General features: G+C 39.7%; 2 protein-coding genes across 2 annotated transcripts in view; one reads left to right on the top strand and one right to left on the bottom strand.

Moving 5' to 3' along the window:
• CCDC25 (coiled-coil domain containing 25) overlaps window positions 1-22,269 on the bottom strand; it is a 614,024-nt gene that overhangs the window by 402,617 nt on the left and 189,138 nt on the right. The window lies entirely within an intron of this gene.
• The window catches only part of ELP3 (elongator acetyltransferase complex subunit 3), a 104,825-nt gene that overhangs the window by 45,272 nt on the left and 37,284 nt on the right, over window positions 1-22,269 (top strand). The gene's annotated exons all lie outside the window — the stretch shown is intronic.

The raw sequence follows: 22,269 nt of genomic DNA, 5'->3' as shown, positions 1-22,269 counted from the left end.
TATAGAGGAAAAGCGACGTATTTCTGATGGCATGAAGAAAATAAAATAATCTGAACTGCCTTCTTCCTAGGAAAGAGAAAGTAAGATCTCATTTACAATCAGGAACCTTATTTGCCTATTTATACATACATACATACGTACATACTAGAAACATAACATAACTTCACAGAAAAATTTTAGAAGCCGTAAAATTTTCTGTGTACCTACAATCCTAACAAAGCCGATTCCCACACACACGTTCTCACCACCCTGCCAAAAGCTACCCAGGCTCCAGTATGACAAATGCAAGGCCAGAAGGAGACTGCAAATGCATTACAGTCAGCTGCTAGAGCAGGACTTCACTGAGCACAGAAACTGTGTGACTGATCATGTAAAGCAGTGAACACTGGAAACAAGCAGAATTAACTACTTAAGGAAAATTATCAAGGATATAAAGTAACAGACTTACTTGCAGGTCAAAGGACATTTACATGATACTTCTGCTGCATACTGATTTCTCAGTTTTAAAATCATTGGCCAAACTCCAGGATCTAAATTGCCTATATGATCTTTATTTTTAAAAATACACCTAAGAATACTAAGGAGATTTTAATAGAAAAATCAACTGTTGAAATTGCTTGCGTGGCCCTTCCCCTTGTTGTTCAACCCTTCTGAAGCAATTGAGTCCAAAAGACATTAGGTGGCGCAGAGCAGTGTAGGTGTCCACGTACAGGAGGCAGGGAGCCACAGCGGTCCAGAGCAGGGTGAGAAGGTCACTCATTCACATGCAGGAGGCAGAGGCGTGGTGCAGGCTGTTGAAGTCAGAATGTGACGAAAAGGGCGTTCATTCCCACCAAGGGCAGATCTGGTACAGGATGTCAGAGCTGTACATCCTCTAGGGGTGGGTTGGGGGTATATGCAGAAGAGGAGACAGCAAGAAAAGGCCAGTTACTTATGGGGAGTTAATCTATTTGGCAGATATATTAATGATAATGGGTGCTAGGTTTTTTTGTTATCTTAGAAGTCAATTACAAATGTTGAAAAAGGGGAAAATTACTGTGAGCATTGTGGTGTTTTGGAATAGAAGATATTGGTGTGAACTCATAGTTTCCAACGTTTAGGTAGTTGTAGAAATAAGTGTAAATGTAATGAATAACAATACAGTCAGCCCTCCATATCCTCAGATTCTGCATTCTTCATATTCAACCAACTGCAGATGGAAAATACTCAGAAAAAACAGTGAGTGGTTGTTGCATCTGTACTGAACATGTACAGATTTTTTTTCTGGTCATTACTCCCTAAACAATACAGTATAACAACTAGTTATAGTACTTACAGTGTATTAGATATCAGTAAGTAATCTAGAGGCCAGGCGCGATGGCTCACACCTGCAATGACAGCATTTTGGGAGGCCAAGGTGGGTGGATTACCTGAGGTCAAGAGTTCGAGACCAGCCTGGCCAAGATGGTGAAACCCTGTCTCTACTAAAAATACCAAAATTAGCTGGGCGTGGTGGCAGGTGCCTGTAATCCCAGCTACTCGGGAGGCTGAGGCAGGAGAATCACTTGAACTCGGGAGGCGGAGGTTGCAATGAGCAGAGATCATGCCATTGCACTCCAACCTGGGTGACAAGAGTGAAACTCCATCTCAAAAAAAAAGTAATCTAGAAGTGATTTAAAGTATACAGGAGGATGTGCATAGGTTATATGCAAATACTACACCATTTTATATGAGGGACTTGAGCATCCATGGGTTTTGGTATCTTTGGGAGTCCTGGAACCAATCTCCTTTGGATACTGAGGGACAACTGTAAATATAGAGTGTGTGTGTGTGTGTGTGTGTGTTTGTGTTTATAGCAGTGAGTGCACCTAGTTTCGAGTGAGCACAGCTGATTTCCAGATCTTGGTCTCTAAATGCTCTCCATTACTAAAAGGAGCATCTTGTGCCAAAAAGTAAGGAAATGTTCAAAGAAGAAAGGGGAAGCTGGCTTAAAGGGCTCCCATTGGCCAAATCTGGGACAATTTGAGCATCAAAATAAATATTGATACTAACAGATTGTAACCAGCTGAATAAAATAGGAATCCACAAGTTTATACCAATATACATAATTAATAAATTGTGTGATTCAGAAACATAATATTTGCAGTCAGTCTTCATCATTCTCAGATTCCTTATTTGCAAATTTTCCTACTCACTAAAATTCATTTGTGACTCAACTCCAATACTGGCATTTTCACAGTCATTCTTGGGCATGCTTAGCATGAAAAATTTGAGTTGCCCAGCATATCACCAGCTGAGGTCAAACAGGTGGCGCTCTGCCTTCTCATTTCAGCGCTCACACTGAGAGCCAGTGTCCTTTTTGCAGTCTGTTTCATGCCATGTTTTTCAAAGTTTTATGCAGTTTGTTGAGGATTTGCTGTTTAGTGTGGCCCCCAAGCATAGTACTGAAGTGCTGGCTATTGCTCCTGAGTGCAAGAAGGCCGTGACGTGCCTTCTGGTGAGAATACATGTTATGTAAGCTTTGTTCAGGCATGAGTGATGTGCTGTTGGCCATGAGTTCAGTGTTCATGAATCAACAGTATATGTAAGTTGTGTTTAAACAGAAACACACATACAACAAGGTTATGTATTAATGAGTCGACAAAAATATTGTGACCAGGACCTCACAGGAACCTAACCTGGTATTTTCCCTAGGAGCAATTGCTCAGTGTTCAATTGTAAAGTGTGTTGGTGACACTTTGTAGAATGTAACTACTTACTGCCTGCTAACAGAACTAGAACCGACTACCGACTGTACATAGTTTGAGAGTATCTGCCCCACCATACGTAACAATTACAGAGTGAAAGAAAATAACCTAATAGTGGGAAAACCTGGCAGCTGATCAAAGTGAACATTATCAGTAATAGGACAAATCTCAATTCTGGGCCGCCTGATAGAGGGTATGAGAACATAGCATCACTTCTCTGTTACTCAGCCAGAACTTCACGATCTGAATCCAATAGTCAGGAAACCTTAGACAAAACAAAATTGAGGAACATTCTAAAACATAACTGGCCCGTAATCTTCAAAAGTATCAGGATCAAGAAAAGAGTTCCAACCTGAAGGAGACTATGCAGACATGACAATTAAATACAAGGTTCTGAACTGGGTCCTTTGACTGTAAAGGACTTTATTGGGACACTGGTGAAACTCACATGGGGTCTAGGATTAGACACTGGTGAAGTATCCATGTTAACTTCCTCATTTTGATGGTTCTTTTGTAGTTGTATAAGAGAATATCCTTGTAGGAAATATTTAAAGTATTCTCAGGGCGTTGGGACATCTTATTTGCAAATTAACTTTCAAATAGTTCAGGAAAATAATTATTTGTACTGCACTTGGGACTTTTTGTGTAACTTTGTGATTGTTTCAGAATCCAAATTAATACAATAGACAACAAAGATGCAGTAAATAGCATTCACAGAGACAAAAGAAAGATGATTTGCATGTGTTATAACTGACTCAAGCAACCAGAGAGCAGTAAAGCTGCGGCTTCTCAGCCGCAGAGCATGGCAACAGATAGCACAAAATAGTTAGCAATTTCACATCCAGAAATACCAAAAGTAACAAGGCATGGATCTCACAGGCAATCAGATGAAGAATTTGCATTTTCTCCCTTCATTTTCAGCTTAAATTTCTTTCTGCTGTAACCAGTAAGTCAAAAGCAGCGGAGACATTGCTATACCATTAAAAGCTTAATTTTATAGACTTTTAAATACCACTATGGGACATTATCCTGGCCTACCAACAACTGAGAAAATAAAGACTTGAAGAAAACGAGGGCAGCAGATATAGTCTCTATAGGAAAAATGTAAAGGAGTGATGACAGGAAGAGTGGAGAACACTTACATGATACAACCAAAAGGTCATATGATAAGAAAGCCATGACATTATTAATAAGCAACATATAAGGCCTGTTAAGGAAACCTGGCTGTTCTCAGTTCTTCTGATACGACCCCGTTACACTTCTCCTAGGGAGAATTGGCCCATAGGAGAGTCCACAAGCTCTGATTTCAGGAGGCCCAACTGTCACATATATTCCTCTATCAATACATCACTTACGGAGCTTATGAGTGAGGAGTGGCACAGGTGGATGTAGGCTTACAATTTCGAAGTGACACTCTTACTTCACACATAGGTGGGTGGATTAAAATATAATGGAATAATGTAAAACAAGAGGCAGTAGTGCAATCTCTTTCAAAATGTGGAATTAGTAATGTCCTCAATGAGTCTGAGGGCAGTTTATTGTTTGAAGATTGTGGTGACTCAGCTCCTAACATAGTAATGCCATTGGTGAAGAGAGTCATCCAGAGTCTAGCTGTGATGTCAGGTTTTTATGCTTTAGGACTGATAATGTAGTTAACTGTGAATATGATCGTTTGCTAGATTTTTTTTAGCACAAAGACTAATATCTTCATAATATTTTCCATTTTGTTTTATTCTTATTTGTTATGTAGTTTTGGTGCTTTTGATATGTAACTATGATACTTGTTGTTAAACATGTTTCTGTTAGAATTCATTTTTTTTTTAAATGCAGCTTACTGTGGACTGAGGTTCAATAAAGCATTTACTTTTTTGTAAGCATGGGGAGAATTCCTTGAGATGCATTATGTTACTTTATGTTTTGCATTGAGTGTTTACTAAACTATTACTGTGACTGCCTGCATAAGACCTCATTCATATTTATTATATTTTGCTACTTCCTTTTTACCCATTTTTATCTCCACATTTTCTTTGTATATACCACATTGAAAAATGATTCAGATTTATTTTGTATTGGAACTTGCTTTTTATTCTCAACAGCCACTGAAACTACTGAAATTTTAGACTAGGCTTATGCAGTGCTGAGGTAGCATATGAGATTTCACGTTCTAGTCAATGTATTACATCTTGTGTTTCTGCTGTGTACCACCACTCCATGATCTCATACACTTCCCTTTTGATCATGTGATTTTATACTCCCCCCCCCACCAACGGTCTGTAGAATATTACTAATTATCCAGATCTTATGTTTCTTCCTGATTTCTAGCCATAAAATATTCTATTTACATGAGCAAAATAATGTTTTCTCTGTAGAACTAAACCACTTTCAATATATGTATTAATAACAAGTTAACATTATTTTTCCAGAAATTTCCTTACAAAGTTGGAGTGCATCTTTACATACCAGTATATTTTATACACTGGCAAATTTGCCATTGGCACTTTCGTGTTGCATTTCTTAAGGATTTAGAATAATCTTCATGGTTATAAACTTAATGGCAGAATAGTACTCTGCAATTTTAATTTGTATTTTTCAGTAAACTGTTCGCCTTGTTAGACGTTTAGATTGCTTCCAGGTTTCTTTGATTTCTTCTTCCTTTTTTAAATGTAATTATCCTGGCCTCCACTACAGCTAAAATTCACGTACATAGAATTTTCTACTGCTGGTGAAGTAATCTCTTAGAGTAGTATAATCTGGGCGAAGGATTTCCCGTGGTAAAGGATCTAAGCATTTTTTTCATTATTATTATACTTCCTAAATCCTTTCTGGAACAAGGGGAAAATAAATAAATGTTACAGCTTTTGCTGTGAATATTGATATGGCTTTCCAAAGGGATTATACCAGTTTAGAGTAAACATTTACTGGTTTTATCACAACCTCTACAGAATTGGGTGCTTTGTAGTATTTTTATTTTATTTAATTAAGGGTATTAATTTGCATTTTCCTAGTTTCCCTTGTAACTGGTTATTATTTGTGTTTCTTCTTACGTCAGTTGTCTGTTTATATTTAATTTGCCAGTCATGAAATTTGGATTATAAATATTGTCTTTTTATTGAGAAAGCTCAAAAAAGTTCATAAATGTTGCCTCATTTTGAATTCTTTCCTCTCACCCAGATGAATGGGAGACCGGGAAACCAAGAGGCCACATTTATGTTCGTATAGGACACTTAGCACATAACAACAGTCTAATAGCTGTGTTCTAGTAAAACAGCTTCATATATTTATTCGAAAACCTTTAATTCAGCCAGCACAGTGGCTCACGTGTATAATCCCAGCACTTTGGGAGGCCATGGCAGGTAGATTGCTTGAACCTAGGAGTTCAAGACCAGCCTGGGAAACATGGTGAAACCCCCATCTCTACCAAAAAATAAAAACACTTTAAAAATTAGCCAGGCAAAGTGGCACATGCCTATAGTCCCAGCTGCTCAGGAGTCTGAGGTGGGAGAATCACTTGAGCCTGGGAGGTCGTGGCTGCAGTAAGATGTAATTGCTCCATTGTGCTCCAGCCTAGGCAACAGAGTAAGACCCTGTCTCCAAAAAAAAAAAAAAAAAAAAAAAAAAAAACCTGAAATTCATTTCAAAGGGTTTTAAATTTTATATTCAGATTTAACTAGAATTTGCTATGTCTGGACTTTTAGAAAGAAACTTGTATCAGGCTGGGCGCAGTGGCTCACGCCTGTCTTCCCAGCACTCTGGGAGGCTGAGGCGGGCAGATCACCTGAAGTCAGGAGTTCAAGACCAGCCTGGCCAACATGGCAAAACCCTGTCTCTACTAAAAATACAAAAAAATTAGCCGAGCGTGGTGGCGGGCACCTATAATCCCAGCTACTTGGGAGGCTGAGGCAGGAGAATTGCCTGAACCTGGGAGGTGGAAGTTGCAGTGAGCTGAGATGATGCCACTGCACTCAGCCTGGGTGACAGAGTGAGACTCCATCTCAAAAAAGAAAAGAAAAAAATAAAAAAGAAACCTGTATCAAAAGCTAGATAGTAAAATTTTGATATAAAAGTGCTCAGAAAAATGTTAATTGCTAACTTAAACATTATAGCCAAATGTGTATGAGAAGGCTAAGTGTTTATACAGCATCAAGTGGCTGAGAAACTTTCTGATTTTGGAAGAGAGATTCATGGGGATTTTACTCAGCAGTGTTTTTTGTCTAGCTTCAGCCTTAAAGTTTTAGAGCAATTCTGAGACTGTAGAAAATTGGTGTTAGTCTAAGACTGCAGTTAAGCACCCTGACTCAACGTGTTTAATTTGATATTAGTGATGTCTTGCTAGGAAGAAACCATTGGCAAAGGAGAAAAGTCTCCCAGGATATTTAGTTCAGATGATTTTTAATAATTATAGATTATTTATTTTTGTTTTAAACCATAGTAAAGGAAAATCATTTGTGTCTTTCTGTTCTGTGCCTTTAGAAAATATGCCTAGCCTCTTTGGAGGTTCACCTAGTGGCAGCTTCCACCAATTACAGGCAACACACTGTTGACTGGTGAAGCTGAACTTACAAGGTTTATGTGGAGAAGGAACTTTTTTTTTTTCTGAGATGGAGTCTAACCCTTGTCACCCAGGCTGGCGTGCAGTGGCGCAATCTCAGCTCACTGCAACCTCCGCCTCACAGGTTCAAGCGATCCTCCTGCCTCAGCCTCTTGAGTAGCTGGGATTACAGGCTCCCATCACCGTGCCCGGCTAATTTTTGTACTTTTAGTAGACACAGGGTTTCGCCATGTTGGCCAGGCTGGTTTCGAACTCCTGACCTCAGGTGATCCGCCTGCCTCGGCCTCCCAAAATGCTGGGATTACAGGTGTGAGCCACCATGCCCAGCCGAGAAGGAACTCTTTTTAGGCAGGTATCAGAAGGGAGAATGGTGGAAAGGAAGATAATTTAAGTGAGAACACAATGTTTCACACTTTTAAAATTGTACTGTATTTTACTGATACATTACTTGATGTTTTTAATTGGTTATTTTCCCCACCCCTCCCTACCCATTACCTTTTTAAAAAAAAAAAAACTATTTATACTTTTTAGTTTTATGACAGTTGAGTCAGTAACATCTTCCAGGGGGTTTTTATGAAGCAGCATCCTAATAGAAGATTCTGTTCTAGCCCTGAAGGGTGCAGTCAATGATTAAATGTAAAATTCTGTCCAGACACATGATGAAGCCACATTAAACTGTTGCTGCCCTCAGGCTATTTGACAGCTGTCTGCTGATGTGATATTTAAATCATGATGAAACAGTAGAATAGGAATACCAATTCACAAGCCAAACATGTTTCTGAAATATGAGCAACTGCAGACAAAAAAAGGCCTAGACATCACTTGAAAGGTTTTTGATGAGCAAATTGCAAGTATCAGCACCTCTAATCTTGAAATCTTACCTGTTGAAATAGAACAGTGAATATTCTTGTATGTAATCAGTCTTCAGGCCAAGAAAGTGGAACTCGATTGAATCAAATTGGAGAAACCTAAAAATAATTTTAACTCCTACCTAGATGAATGTAGCAAGCTCTGATGGTCAGTAATCTCATCTAGGTTTTCAACTCCTAGAAGACTGTAACAATGCCTGCTTATATAGTCCAGATTGCTAACTGCAGTACTCTGTCCATTGAACATGCTCAGCATACATAGAATTACCTCTTTTCATTTTCAGTGAAAAAGACTTTGTCACTGAAACTGGCAATTACCACATTTCTGTTCCTTAATGAGGAAGAACTTACATCTGGTATACTCCCGGCACGATACTACCGAAGACCATTGAATCCATGTTGCATTCCTGTAGTGGCAGACATAAATTTAAGGACATTTGTGAATTGTTAGCATCAGCATAAATGCTTGTGTTACCAGGTCCTCACTGATGTGTGCTCTCTGGTAATCAGGGCCAGCTTCAAGGATATGTGACCCATGCAGTCTCATAGGGTCTTGCACTTGGCTTAATGCTCTGCTCTCACCATCTTGAAATTATTAATAATTTTTTTCACAAGGACTCTCGTGTTCTCATTTTGCACCGGGCCCCACAGATTGTGTAGCAGCCTCCTGGGTCTTTTTATCATGCACTTCTGCCTACCAACACTGTATGTAAAACCTTCCCTAGATAGTTTACATCTATTGAAATTTTAATGTCTTTTAAAAGTACCAGTTTGTTATTAAAAGTATTTGTAGAGATCATCTCCCCTTGCCTTCCCATCTCCCCTTCCCACTGCCTGTGGAGACAGTGCCCCCGAAGTATGGCCAGAAGCATGTCTGGCACCTGACTGATGCAAAGGTAAGGGGAGGGAGTGCAGAGATGGCAGCTGCAGTTTTTGGGAGATTAGTTACATTGAGCAAAGAAGTTACATGGTTTAGCAAATGGGTAGATGTCCTAAAGATAAGGAGAGGCAGTTTTTTCACTCCCTGAAGGGATTTACAAACATTTAAAAGGTGAAAACTGAAAAGAACACCAAGGTACCATGTTAGTATTGGAATTATCAGTATGAACTTACGGGTTTAAAAATGTATTATATACACACACACATATATATATAGAGAGAGAGAGTTATAGCATGTATGTCTATATATATAAATATCTGTGAGTGTGTATATGTGTGTATGCATGCATATTTTTCTTAGTAGTGTATACTGAGAGGTTCTAGAGGCAATGACACCCCAGCAGTAATGAACACAGTGAGTTCCAAGACCATAGTTTTTTTTTTTTTTTTTTTTATACTTTAAGTTCTAGGGTACACGTGCACAACGTGCAGGTTTGTTACATATGTATACCTGTGCCATGTTGGTGTGCTGCACCCATCAACTCGTCAGCACCCATCAACTCGTCAGCACCCATCAACTCGTCATTTACATCAGGTATAACTCCCAATGCCATTCATCCCCCCTCCCCCTTCCCCCTCCCCATGACAGGCCCTGGTGTGTGATGTTCCCCTTCCAGAGTCCAAGTGATCTCATTGTTCAATTCCCACCTATGAGTGAGAACATGCAGTGTTTGGTTTTCTGTTCTTGTGATAGTTTGCTAAGAATGATGGTTTCCAGCTGCATCCATGTCCCTACAAAAGACACAAACTCATCCTTTTTTATGGCTGCATAGTATTCCATGGTGTATATGTGCCACATTTTCTTAATCCAGTCTGTCACTGATGGACATTTGGGTTGATTCCAAGTCTTTGCTATTGTGAATAGTGCCGCAATAAACATACGTGTGCATGTGTCTTTATAGCAGCATGATTTATAATCCTTTGGGTATATACCCAGTAATGGGATGGCTGGGTCATATGGTACTTCTAGTTCTAGATCCTTGAGGAATTGCCATACTGTTTTCCACAATGGTTGAACCAGTTTACAATCCCACCAACAGTGTAAAAGTGTTCCTGTTTCTCCACATCCTCTCCAGCACCTGTTGTTTCCTGACTTTTTAATGATTGCCATTCTAACTGGTGTGAGATGGTATCTCATTGTGGTTTTGATTTGCATGTCTCTGATGGCCAGTGATGATGAGCATTTTTTCATGTGTCTGTTGGCTGTATGCATGTCTTCTTTTGAGAAATGTCGGTTCATATCCTTTACCCACTTTTTGATGGGGTTGTTTGTTTTTTTCTTGTAAATTTGTTTGAGTTCTTTGTAGGTTCTGGATATTAGCCCTTTGTCAGATGAGTAGATTGCAAAAAATTTTTCCCATTCTGTAGGTTGCCTGTTCACTCTGATGGTAGTTTCTTTTGCTGTGCAGAAGCTCTTTAGTTTAATGAGATCCCATTTGTCAATTTTGGCTTTTGCTGCCATTGCTTTTGGTGTTTTAGACATGAAGTCCCTGCCCATGCTTATGTCCTGAATGGTATTACCTAGGTTTTCTTCTAGGGTTTTTATGGTTTTAGGTCTAACATTTAAGTCTCTAATCCATCTTGAATTAATTTTCGTATAAGGAGTAAGGAAAGGATCCAGTTTCAGCTTTCTACTTATGGCTATTTTCCCAGCACCATTTATTAAATAGGGAATCCTTTCCCTATTTATTGTTTTTGTCAGGTTTGTCAAAGATCAGATGGCTGTAGATGTGTGGGATTATTTCTGAGGGCTCTGTTCTGTTCCATTGGTCTATATCTGTTTTGGTACCAGTACCATGCTGTTTTGGTTACTGTAGCCTTGTAGTACAGTTTGAAGTCAGGTAGCGTGATGCCTCCAGCTTTGTTCTTTTGACTTAGGATTGTCTTGGCAATGCGGGCTCTTTTTTGGTTCCATATGAACTTTAAAGCAGTTTTTTCCAATTCTGTGAAGAAACTCATTGGTAGCTTGATGGGAATGGCATTGAATCTATAAATTACCTTGGGCAGTATGGCCATTTTCACGATACTGATTCTTCCTATCCATGAGCATGGTATGTTCTTCCATTTGTTTGCGTCCTCTTTTATTTCACAGAGCAGTGGTTTGTAGTTCTCCTTGAAGAGGTCCTTTACATCCTTTGTAAGTTGGATTCCTAGGTATTTTATTCTCTTTGAAGCAATTGTGAATGGAAGTTCATTCATGATTTGGCGCTCTGTTTGTCTGTTACTGGTATATAAGAATGCTTGTGATTTTTGCACATTGATTTTGTATCCTGAGACTTTGCTGAAGTTGCTTATCAGCTTAAGGAGATTTTGGGCTGAGATGATGGGGTTTTCTAAATATACAATCATGTCTTCTGCAAACAGGGACTTGACTTCTTCTTTTCCTAACTGAATACCCTTTATTTCTTTCTCTTGCCTGATTGCCCTAGCCAGAACTTCCAACACTATGTTGAATAGGAGTGGTGAGAGAGGGCATCCCTGTCTTGTGCCAGTTTTCAAAGGGAATGCTTCCAGTTTTTGCCCATTCAGTATGATATTGGCTGTGGGTTTGTCATAAATAGCTCTTATTATTTTGAGATACGTTCCATCAATACCGAATTTATTGAGAGTTTTTAGCATGAAGGGCTGCTGAATTTTGTCAAAGGCCTTTTCTGCATCTATTGAGATAATCATGTGGTTTTTGTCTTTGGTTCTCTTTATATGCTGGATTACGTTTATTGATTTGCATATGTTGAACCAGCCGTGCGTCCCAGGGATGAAGCCCACTTGATTATGATGGATAAGCTTTTTGATGTGCTGCTGGATTCGATTTGCCAGTATTTTATTGAGGATTTTTGCATCGATGTTCATCAGGGATATTGGTCTAAAATTCTCTTTTTTTGTTGTGTCTCTGCCAGGCTTTGGTATCAGGATGATGTTGGCCTCATAAAATGAGTTAGGGAGGATTCCCTCTTTTTCTATTGATTGGAATAGTTTCAGAAGGAATGGTACCAGCTCCTCCTTGTACCTCTGGTAGAATTCGACTGTGAATCTGTCTGGTCCTGGACTTTTTTTGGTTGGTAGGCTGTTAATTATTGCCTCAATTTCAGAACCTGCTATTGGTCTATTCAGGGATTCAACTTCTTCCTGGTTTAGTCTTGGGAGAGTGTAAGTGTCCAGGAAATTATCCATTTCTTCTAGGTTTTCTAGTTTATTTGCATAGAGGTGTTTATAGTATTCTTTGATGGTAGTCTGTATTTCTGTGGGGTCGGTGGTGATATCCCCTTTATCATTTTTTATTGCATCTATTTGATTCTTCTCTCTTTTCTTCTTTATTAGTCTTGCTAGTGGTCTGTCAATTTTGTTATCTTTTCAAAAAACCAGCCCCTGGATTCATTGATTTTTTGAAGGGTTTTTTGTGTCTCTATCTCCTTCAGTTCTGCTCTGATCTTAGTTATTTGTTGCCTTCTGCTAGCTTTTGAATGTGTTTGCTCTTGATTCTCTAGTTCTTTTAATTGTGATGTTAGGTGTCAATTTTAGATCTTTCCTGCTTTCTCTTGTGGGCATTTAGTGCTATAAATTTCCCTCTACACACTGCTTTAAATGTGTCCCAGAGATTCTGGTATGTTGTATCTTTGTTCTCATTGGTTTCAAATAACATCTTTATTTCTGCCTTCATTTCATTATGTACCCAGTAGTCATTCAGGAGCAGGTTATTCAGTTTCCATGTAGTTGAGCGGTTTTGATTGATTTTCTTAGTACTGAGTTCTAGTTTGATTGCACTGTGGTCTGAGAGACAGTTTGTTATAGTTTCTGTTCTTTTACATTTGCTGAGGAGTGCTTTACTTCCAACTAGGTGGTCAATTTTCGAATAAGTGCGATGTGGTGCTGAGAAGAATGTATATTCTGTTGATTTGGGGTGGAGAGTTCTGTAGATGTCTATTAGGTCCGTTTGGTGCAGAGTTGAGTTCAATTCCTGGATATCCTTGTTAACTTTCTGTCTCGTTGATCTGTCTAATGTTGACAGTGGGGTGTTGAAGTCTCCCATTATTATTGTATGGGAGTCTAAGTCTCTTTGTAAGTCTCTAAGGACTTGCTTTATGAATCTGGGTGCTCCTGTATTGGGCGCATATATATTTAGGATAGTTAGCTCTTCCTCTTGAATTGATCCCTTTACCATTATGTAATGGCCTTCTTTGTCTCTTTTGATCTTTGATGGTTTAAAGTCTGTTTTATCAGAGACTAGGATTGCAACCCCAGCTTTTTTTTGTTCTCCATTTGCTTGGTAGATCTTCCTCCATCCCTCTATTTTGAGCCTATGTGTGTCTCTGCATGTGAGATGGGTCTCCTGAATACAGCAAACTGATGGGTCTTGACTCTTTATCCGATTTGCCAGTCTGTGTCTTTTAATTGGACCATTTAGCCCATTTACATTTAAGGTTAATATTGGTATGTGTGAACTTGATCCTGTCATTGTGATATTAGCTGGTTATTTTGCTCATTAGTTGATGCAGTTTCTTCCTAGCATCGATGGTCTTTACATTTTGTCATGTTTTTGCAATGGCTGATACCGGTTGTTCCTTTCCATGTTTAGTGCTTCCTTCAGGATCTCTTGTAGGGCAGGCCTGGTGGTGACAAAATCTCTAAGCATTTGCTTGTCTGTAAAGGATTTTATTTCTCCTTCACTGGTGAAACTTAGTTTGGCTGGATATGAAATTCTGGGTTGAAAGTTCTTTTCTTTAAGAATGTTGAATATTGGCCCCCACTCTCTTCTGGCTTGGAGAGTTTCTGCCAAGAGATCTGCTGTTAGTCTGATGGGCTTCCCTTTGTAGGTAACCCGACCTTTCTCTCTGGCTGCCCTTAACATTTTTTCCTTCATTTCAACTTTGGTGAATCTGACAATTATGTGTCTTGGAGTTGCTCTTCTCGAGGAGTATCTTTGTGGTGTTCTTTGTATTTCCTGAATTTGAATGTTGGTTTAATGATGGTTGGGGAAGTTCTCCTGGATGATATGCTGAAGAGTGTTTTCCAACTTGGTTCCATTTTCCCTGTCACTTTCAGGCACACCAATCAGATGTAGATTTGGTCTTTTCACATAATCCCATACTTCTTGGAGGCTTTGTTCATTTCTTTTTCCTTTTTTTTCTCTAGACTTCTCTTCTCGCTTCATTTCATTCATTTGATCTTCAGTCATTGATACTCTTTCTTCTAGTTGATCGAGTCAGTTACTGAAGCTTGTGCATTTGTCACGTATTTCTCATGTCATGGTTTTTATCTCTGTCAGTTCATTTATGGCCTTCTCTGCATTGATTATTCTAGTTTTCCTTTCTTCCATTCTTTTTTCAAGATTTTTAGTTTCTTTGCACTGGGTACGTAGTTCCTCCATTAGCTCTGAGAAGTTTGATCAACTGAAGCCTTCTTCTCTCAACTTGTCAAAGTCATTCTCTGTCCAGCTTTGATCCGTTGCTGGCGATGAGCTGCGTTACTTTGGAGGGGGAGATGCGCTCTGATTTTTTGAATTTCCATCTTTTCTGCCCTGCTTTTTCCCATCTTTGTGGTTTTATCTGCCTTTGGTCTTTGATAATGGTGACGTACTGATGGGGTTTTGGTGTGGGTGTCCTTTCTGTTTGTTAGTTGTCCTTCTAACAGTCAGGACCCTCAGCTGTAGGTCTGTTGGAGATTGCTTGAGGTCTACTCCAGACCCTGTTTGCCTGAGTATCAGCAGCAGAGGCTGCAGAAGATAGAATATTGCTGAACAGCGAGTGCTGCTGTCTGATTCTTGCTCTGGAAGCTTCGTCTCAGGGGTGTACCCTGCCATGTGAGGTGTGAGGTGTCGGTCTGCATCTACTGGGGGATGTACCCCAGTTAGGCTATTCAGGGGTCAGGGACCCATTTGAGCAGGCAGTCTGTCCGTTCTCAGATCTCAGCCTCCGTGCTGGGAGATCCACTGCTGTCTTCAAAGCTGTCAGACAGGGTCATTAACATCTGCAGAGGTTTCTGCTGCTTTTTGTTTAGCTGTGCCCTGTCCCCAGAGGTGGAGTCTACAGAGACAGGCAGGCCTCCTTGAGCTGTGGTGGGCTCTACCCAGTTCAAGCTTCCCGGAGGTTTTGTTTACTTACTTAAGTCTCAGCAATGGCGGGTGCCCCTCCCCCAGCCTCGCTGCTGCCTTGCAGTTAGATCTCAGACTGCTGTGCTAGGAATGAGGGAGGCTCCATGGGCGTGGGACCCTCCCAGCCAGGTGTGGTATATAATCTCCTGGTGTGCCGTTTGCTAAGACCCTTGGTAAAGTACAGTATTAGGGTGGGAGTTACCCAATTTTCCAGGTGTTGTGTGTCTCAGTTTCTAAAGGGATTCCCTTACCCCTTGTGCTTCCCAGGTGAGGCAATGCCTTGCCCTGCTTCAGCTGTCGCTGGTCAGGCTGCACCAGCTGACCAGCACCAATTGTCCGGCACTCCCCAGTGAGATGAACCTGGTACCTCAGTTGAAAATGCAGAAATCACCCGTCTTCTGTGTCCCTCGCACTGGGAGCTGGAGACTGGAGTTGTTCCTATTCGGCCATCTTGCTCCAGATCTGATCATAGTTTCTAAATACCACTCTCCACTAAAAGAAATCGGGGCTTGGAAAAATGACCATTTCCAGGGCTGGGGCAGCAAACATACAGGATGAACATAGAACATCTTGTTGTTCCAGAGAGTAAGTAAATAACCAAAGAATGATGGGGTCATTCAGAAGGACCCAGAAACCAGCCTGAATAGGTACCCACTGGCAAAATCTAATGTCAGCAACAAAATAAATAATGTTATTATTAGTTAAAAACTTGTATAAAATAGGAATCTATAAGTTTATACTGATATACATAAATGAATAGATAAATAGGAAAGATATATACATACGAAAGATACATACATACAAAAATACATACAAGGTCAACTAGTAAATACAGGAGGGATGGTAGAAATAGTCACTATTTGGCACCCATTATAGGAAAGGTGATAGAAACAGGAGTCATCAGTCAATGTGAGACTAGTAGTTGTAGGTTTGATGAGGAACAGGGTGTTGTCATGACATTGACATTTCTCCCCATGAAATATTACTCAGATGTAAAGGGGGAAATGGTGACCATGGTGGAGATAACCAGCAGACACAGTCTTGATCAGGGCATCCTGTGATGAAACAGGTCAATATAGCATGCCTATGTGATTCACTGAGACGGGGCATCATTTCTGTGGTATTCCTGCCAAGAATTCCATGGACTCTGGTCATAAGGAAACACTGGACACTTCCAGTGAGAATAAAGACTTTCTCACTGGATACCATTAAGTATGGTGTTAGCGATAGGCATTTTTAGATACTGTTTATCAAGTTGTGGAAGTTCCCTTTTATTCCTAGTTTACTGAGAGCTTTTATCATGAATGGGTGTTGGATTTTGTCACATGCACTTTCTGCATCGACTAATATCGTGAGATTTTCTACTTTAGCTCATTGTTGTGATGAATTATGATAAATTACACTTGGTTTCAACATATTCTTTTTATGCATTTGATACATTGGATTTAATTTGCTAATATTTTGTTGAGAATTTTTCCATCTATGTTCATGACAGATGTTGTCTGTAGTTGCTGTGATCTGAGTGTTCCTCCTCCACGAAAAAATAAAAATTCATGTGTTGAAATCCTTACCATCAGGAGGTGGGACCTTCTGGGATGTGATTAGGTTAATAAGGCAGAGCCCTCATGAATAGGATTAGTTACTCAAGAAAAGAGGCCCCAGAGAACTGCCTCATTCCTTCCATCATATGAAACACAGCAAGAAGGCACCATCTGTGAGAAAGTGGGCCCTCACCAGACACTGAATATGCCAGTACCTTGATCTTGGCCACCAGAACTGAAAGAAATAAATTTCTGTTGTTCATAAGCTAAACAGTTTATGGTGTTTTGTTAGAGCAGCTCAAACAGACTCAGACAGTAGTTTTCTTGTAAGTTCTTTGTCTGGTTTTGGTATTAAGGATGCTGGCCTCATAGAATGAGTTAAGAAGTGCTAAGAAGTATTCCCTCTGCTTCTGTCCTCTGAAAGAGATTGTAGAGAATTGGTATAATCTTGCTTAAATGTTTGGTAGAATTCAGTAGTGATATAGTCTTATTCAGATTGTGTATTTCTTCTTGTGAGTTTTGGCAGATTGTATCTTTCAATGACTTTGTCCATTTCATCTAGGTTATCAAATTTGTGGGCATAGAGTTGTTCATAGTCTGCCGTTGTTATCCTTTTAATGTTCATGGGCTCTGTAGTGATGTCTCCTCTTTCACTTCTGGTACTAGGCATTTCCGTCCTCTCTTTTTTGTTAGCTTGGCTGGGGCTAATCAACTCTTTATTGGTCTTTTTTTTTTTTTTTTTTTTTTTTTTTTTTTTTTTTTGAGACAGAGTGTCACTCTGTCGCCCAGGCTGGAGTGCAGTGGCTGGATCTCAGCTCACTGCAAGCTCTGCCTCCCAGGTTTAGGCCATTCTCCTGCCTCAGCCTCCCCAGTAGCTGGGACTGCAGGCGCCCGCCACCTCATCCGGCTAGTTTTTTGTATTTTTTAGTAGAGACGGGGTTTCACCGTGTTAGTCAGGATGGTCTCGATCTCCTGACCTCGTGATCCGCCTATCTCGGCCTCCCAAAGTGCTGGGATTACAGGCTTGAGCCACCGCGCCCGGCCTATTGGTCTTTTCAAAGAACCAGTTTTTGGTGTCATTGATTTGTTTCTCTGTTGATTTCCTGTTTCAATTCATTAATTTCCACTCTAATTCTTATTATTTATGTTCTCCTGCTTACTTTGGATTTAATTCACTCATTTTATAGTTTCCTAAGATGGAAATTTGGATTTTTTTTAGTTTAGATTTTTCTGCTAATATAGGCATTCAGTGCTATAAATTTTCCTCTAAGCACTGCTTTTGTTGCCCTTGTTCTTTGTTTCTATTTTTGTTTTCCATTCTTTTTCTGCTCTTTGTGGTTTTAATTAAGCATTATATATTATTCAGTTTTCTCTCCTTTCTTAGCATATCAGTTATTCTTCTTTTTTTACTTTTTTTTTTCCAGTGGTTGCCCTAGAATTTGCAATGTGCATTTACTACTAATCTAAATTCACTTTCAAATAACACTGTACCACTTCACAGGTAATGTGATACCTTATAATAACAAAATAATCCTAATTCCTCCTTCCTGTCCCATGTATCATTGCTGTCATTCATTTCACTTAAATACATGCATAAGTAAGCATTTGTATATATGTGTGTATATACACACACATAAGCTATCTATAGCAGCATACATAATTGAATACCTTGCTATTATATTGAATGAACTCTGTTGGATCATTTTAAAATAAGAAAAATGAAAGGTTTTATTTTGCCTTTATTTTTGTTCAACATTTTTCTTTATGTAGGTCTGAGTTTCTGACCTGTATCATTTTCCTTCTCTCTAAAGAATTTCCTTTAACGTTTCTTGCAAGGCAGATCTATTAGCAACTAATACCCTCAATTTTTGTCTGAGAAAGCCTTTTTTTCTCCTTTATTATCCTTTGAAAGAATACTGTCATAGGATACAGCATTCTAGGTTGGTGGCGGGTGTTTTTTTTCCTATCAGCACTTTAAATACTTCACTGTACTCTCTTCTTGCTTACATGGTTTCTTAGGGGAAGTTGGATATAATTTTTATTTTTCTCTGTACATAAGGTGTTTCCCCCATCCCCAGCTTCTTTCAGGAATGTTCTTTATCTTTTTATATTCTGTAGTTTGAAAATGAAATGCCTACGTGTAGGTTTTGGGGGCATTCACTCTGTTTGGTGTTCTCTGAGCTTCCTGGATCTGTGGTTTGATGTCTGATATTAATTCTGGGAATTTCTCAGTTACTGTTGTTTCAAATATTTCCTATGTTATTTTGTTTCTTCTCTTTCTGATGTTCTTATTATACATACGTTACACCTTTTATTTATTTTAGAGACAGGGTCTCACTCTTGCCCAAGCCATTCTACCACCTCAGCCTCCCACATAATCGGGACTACAGGCGTGTGCCTCCATTTTTTGAAGGTATGTGGTCTTATTATGTTGCCTAGGCTGTTCACGAACTTCTGGGCCTCGGCCTTCCAGAGTACTGAGATTATAGGCGTGAGCCACCGTACCCGGCCTGTGTGACACATTTTGTAATTGTCCCACAGTTCTTGGAAATTCTGTTCTATTTCTTTCAGTCTTTGTTGTCTGCTTTTCCATTTTCGAAGTTTCTCTTGATAATATCTCAAGCCTAGAGATTCTTTTCTCAGCTGTGTCTATCTACTAATAAGTCCATCACAGGCATTCTTTATTTCTGTTTCAGTGATTTTTTGATCTCTAGCATTTCTTTTTAGTTTTTCTTTGGATTTCCATCTTTCTGCTTACATTCCCCTCTGTCCTTAAATGCTAGTTACCTTTCTATTGAGCCTTCGGCGTGTTAATTATAGTTGTTTTAACTTCCTGGTCTGATCATTCCAACATCCCTGCCATGTCTGTTCCTTATTCTTGCTCTGTCTCTTCAAGTTGTCTTTTGCCTTTTGGTATGCCGTCTAATTTTTTCTTCATAGTCGGACATGTAATGTTCTAGGTAAAAGGAATTGCTGTAAATAGGCTTATAGTAACCTGATGGTAAGATGACAGGGGAGGAGAAGTGTTCGCTAGTCCTGTGATTAGGTCTTAGTCTTTCAATGAGCCTATGCCCCTGGACTGTGAACTTCACAAGGGTTTCTCGTTTTTTCCTTCCCTGTTAGATGGGACAGGATGACTAGAGTGGGCAGGAGTTGGATATTTCCTTCCCCCAGGTCAGTTAGGCTCTGGTTAACTAGTTTCTCCTACGGGAAGGCCTTGTTAAGAAAAGTAGTGCTAGGTCATTTTTCAAAATGGTTTCTTTTCTCCTCTGCCAGCCAGAAGCAGAAGGGTTTATTTCTCTGATATTTAATGTGGGGACCTGGCCAAGCTACTGGAGGTAAATCTCACAATATTGTAGGAGTTGGCCTGTGACTGGGTCCATCTGGAGTTTTTAACTCTCAGACTTGTCTGAGCCTCCAGCAGTTCATCAGTTAGAGTTCAGGTTTTCTTACTTTAGAGTTGGTTTCTCACAGCAGTTTCCACTCAGGAGTCTCTGCTCTGTTAAGCCATGCCTTCAAGTAGGGAGTCTGTGGTCTCTGCTCTGGGAAGCCACAGCTCCCTCTTTTTTCCTGTCTGTCTCTCCAGCCCTGGGGCAGTAGTTTACCTTGTATCTTCCCCTCTTATAGGTCCAATAAGAGTTGTTGACTTTTCAGACTGTTGACCTTTTACTTGTTCAAGTGGAGTAGCAACTTTCAAGCTCCTTAAATGCAGAACCAGAAACTGGAAGTTTCTCCTCTGCCTGCTTTTCACTTAGGTTTTTTTGTTGCTGAGTTGTAAGAGTTCGTTATATATGCTAGATACAAGTCCCTTATCAGATATATGATGTGCGTATATTTTCTCTCATTCTGTGAGTTTTTTCACTTTTTTATTGGTATGATTTGCAGCACAGACGTCTTTAATTTTGATGTAGTCTATCTTTTTCCTTTGTCACTTGTGCTTTGACGTCATGTGTAAGAAGCTCAGCAGTGGCTGGGCACAGTGGCTCATGCCTGTAATCCCAGCACTTTGGGAGGCCAAGGCGGGCAGATCACCTGAGGTCAGGAGTTCAAGACTAGCCTGGCCAACATCACAAAACTATCTCTCTACTAAAAATACAAAAATTAGCCGGTTGTGGTGGCAGGCACCTGTAATCCCAGCTACTCGGGAGGCTGAGGTAGGAGAATCACTTGAATCTGGGAGGTGGAGGTTGCAGTGAGCCGAGATCATGCCACTGCACTCCAGCCTGGGTGACAGAGCGAGACTCCATCTAAAAAAAAAAAAAAAAAAAAAAAGCTCAGCAGCATGAAGTTTACTTCTGTGTTTTATTCTAACAGTTGTGTAGTTTTAGCTCTTACTACATTTAGGTCTGTGATCCATTTTGAATAAATTTTGTATATGGTATGAGGTAGGGGTCCAGTTTCATTCTTTTGCCTATTTGTTGAAAATACCATTATTTTCTCACAGAATTGTCTTGGCACCATAAATGATTTTTGATGTGTAGGTCTTAGATCCTAGTTTTGAAACCATTACTGAACATCCAGGTAGCTCCAACTATGGTGATTTACCAGATGTCATATCCTAGAAAATCCTTGTGGAGTTCACATGTCATTTGCAAGCTTTAGTTATTTCCATAATGAGGCATACTCAGGGTCTGCCTAACCAAATTGTCATTTGCCAGCAGAGAACTTAAAGTACCAAAGAAGGGCCTAATTTTTTTCCCTGATGTCAAATTAAAGCTCCAAAGTGCCTCATCTTTTTATGATTGTAAATTATCGTCTATCTAGATGAATTTTAATTAACGTTTTCTACCTTTGCCACTTATCAGATTAATGAATTCTGTGTGTTTAATACCTGTCCACATTTGTCCCTATCAAGTTTCAAAGTATGCTTTTTAGAAATTAGAACAGTTCTTTGAATTCTGTGTGCTAGTGCAAAGAGCAAGCATAAAGTTGTGCATATGGATTAATAAGCAAATCAGTTTCTTTATAGGTAGGGAGGGAAGTTTAATTTGGATGTAGGGAAACGGCAATAGGATAAGAGCAGGACAACAGAGCATCGTTTATGATTGGGGAAATAATGGAGGGAAGTTGTCCTGTTGGTTGAGAGATGGGTTCTGCAGCCCCTTCTGTGGGCTGGGTAGACTCCATGGGCAAGTCTCTTACACATCGTTGTCCTGGATTATCTCCTCTGAGTCCGTTCTACAAAGGAGACTCTTTAAAACCATGTTTTCTACCTACGGTAACAGAGCTGATGAGAGTTTAATCGATGCTTCTTTTAAGGGTTTGAGATTTTTTAATTGGTTTTTGGTGCATTGGGTAATTAACTTCTCAGTGATCAGTTTTCTGCATACAGTCATCCTTCAACCCACAGAGGCCCTACCTTAGGCCTCTGCTCTCTTCCCATGTCCAGCCATCCATGGTATCCCACACCTCTTCATTCATTTTCTTCTTAATTAACTAAGGACATAGAGAGGAGCACTGCCCCAGGTGTAGTCCTGAGATGCTATCTCATGTTCCTAAATGCAAGAAGGCTGTTGTGTGCCTTAAACAAATTGCATGTGTTAAGCTGCTTTGAGTT

This window comes from Macaca thibetana, chromosome 8 (assembly GCF_024542745.1).
Source record: "Macaca thibetana thibetana isolate TM-01 chromosome 8, ASM2454274v1, whole genome shotgun sequence".
Taxonomy (NCBI): Eukaryota; Metazoa; Chordata; class Mammalia; order Primates; family Cercopithecidae; genus Macaca; species Macaca thibetana.
Note: the sequence above shows the minus strand (reverse complement) of the source record. Positions and strands in the feature narration are given on the sequence as shown.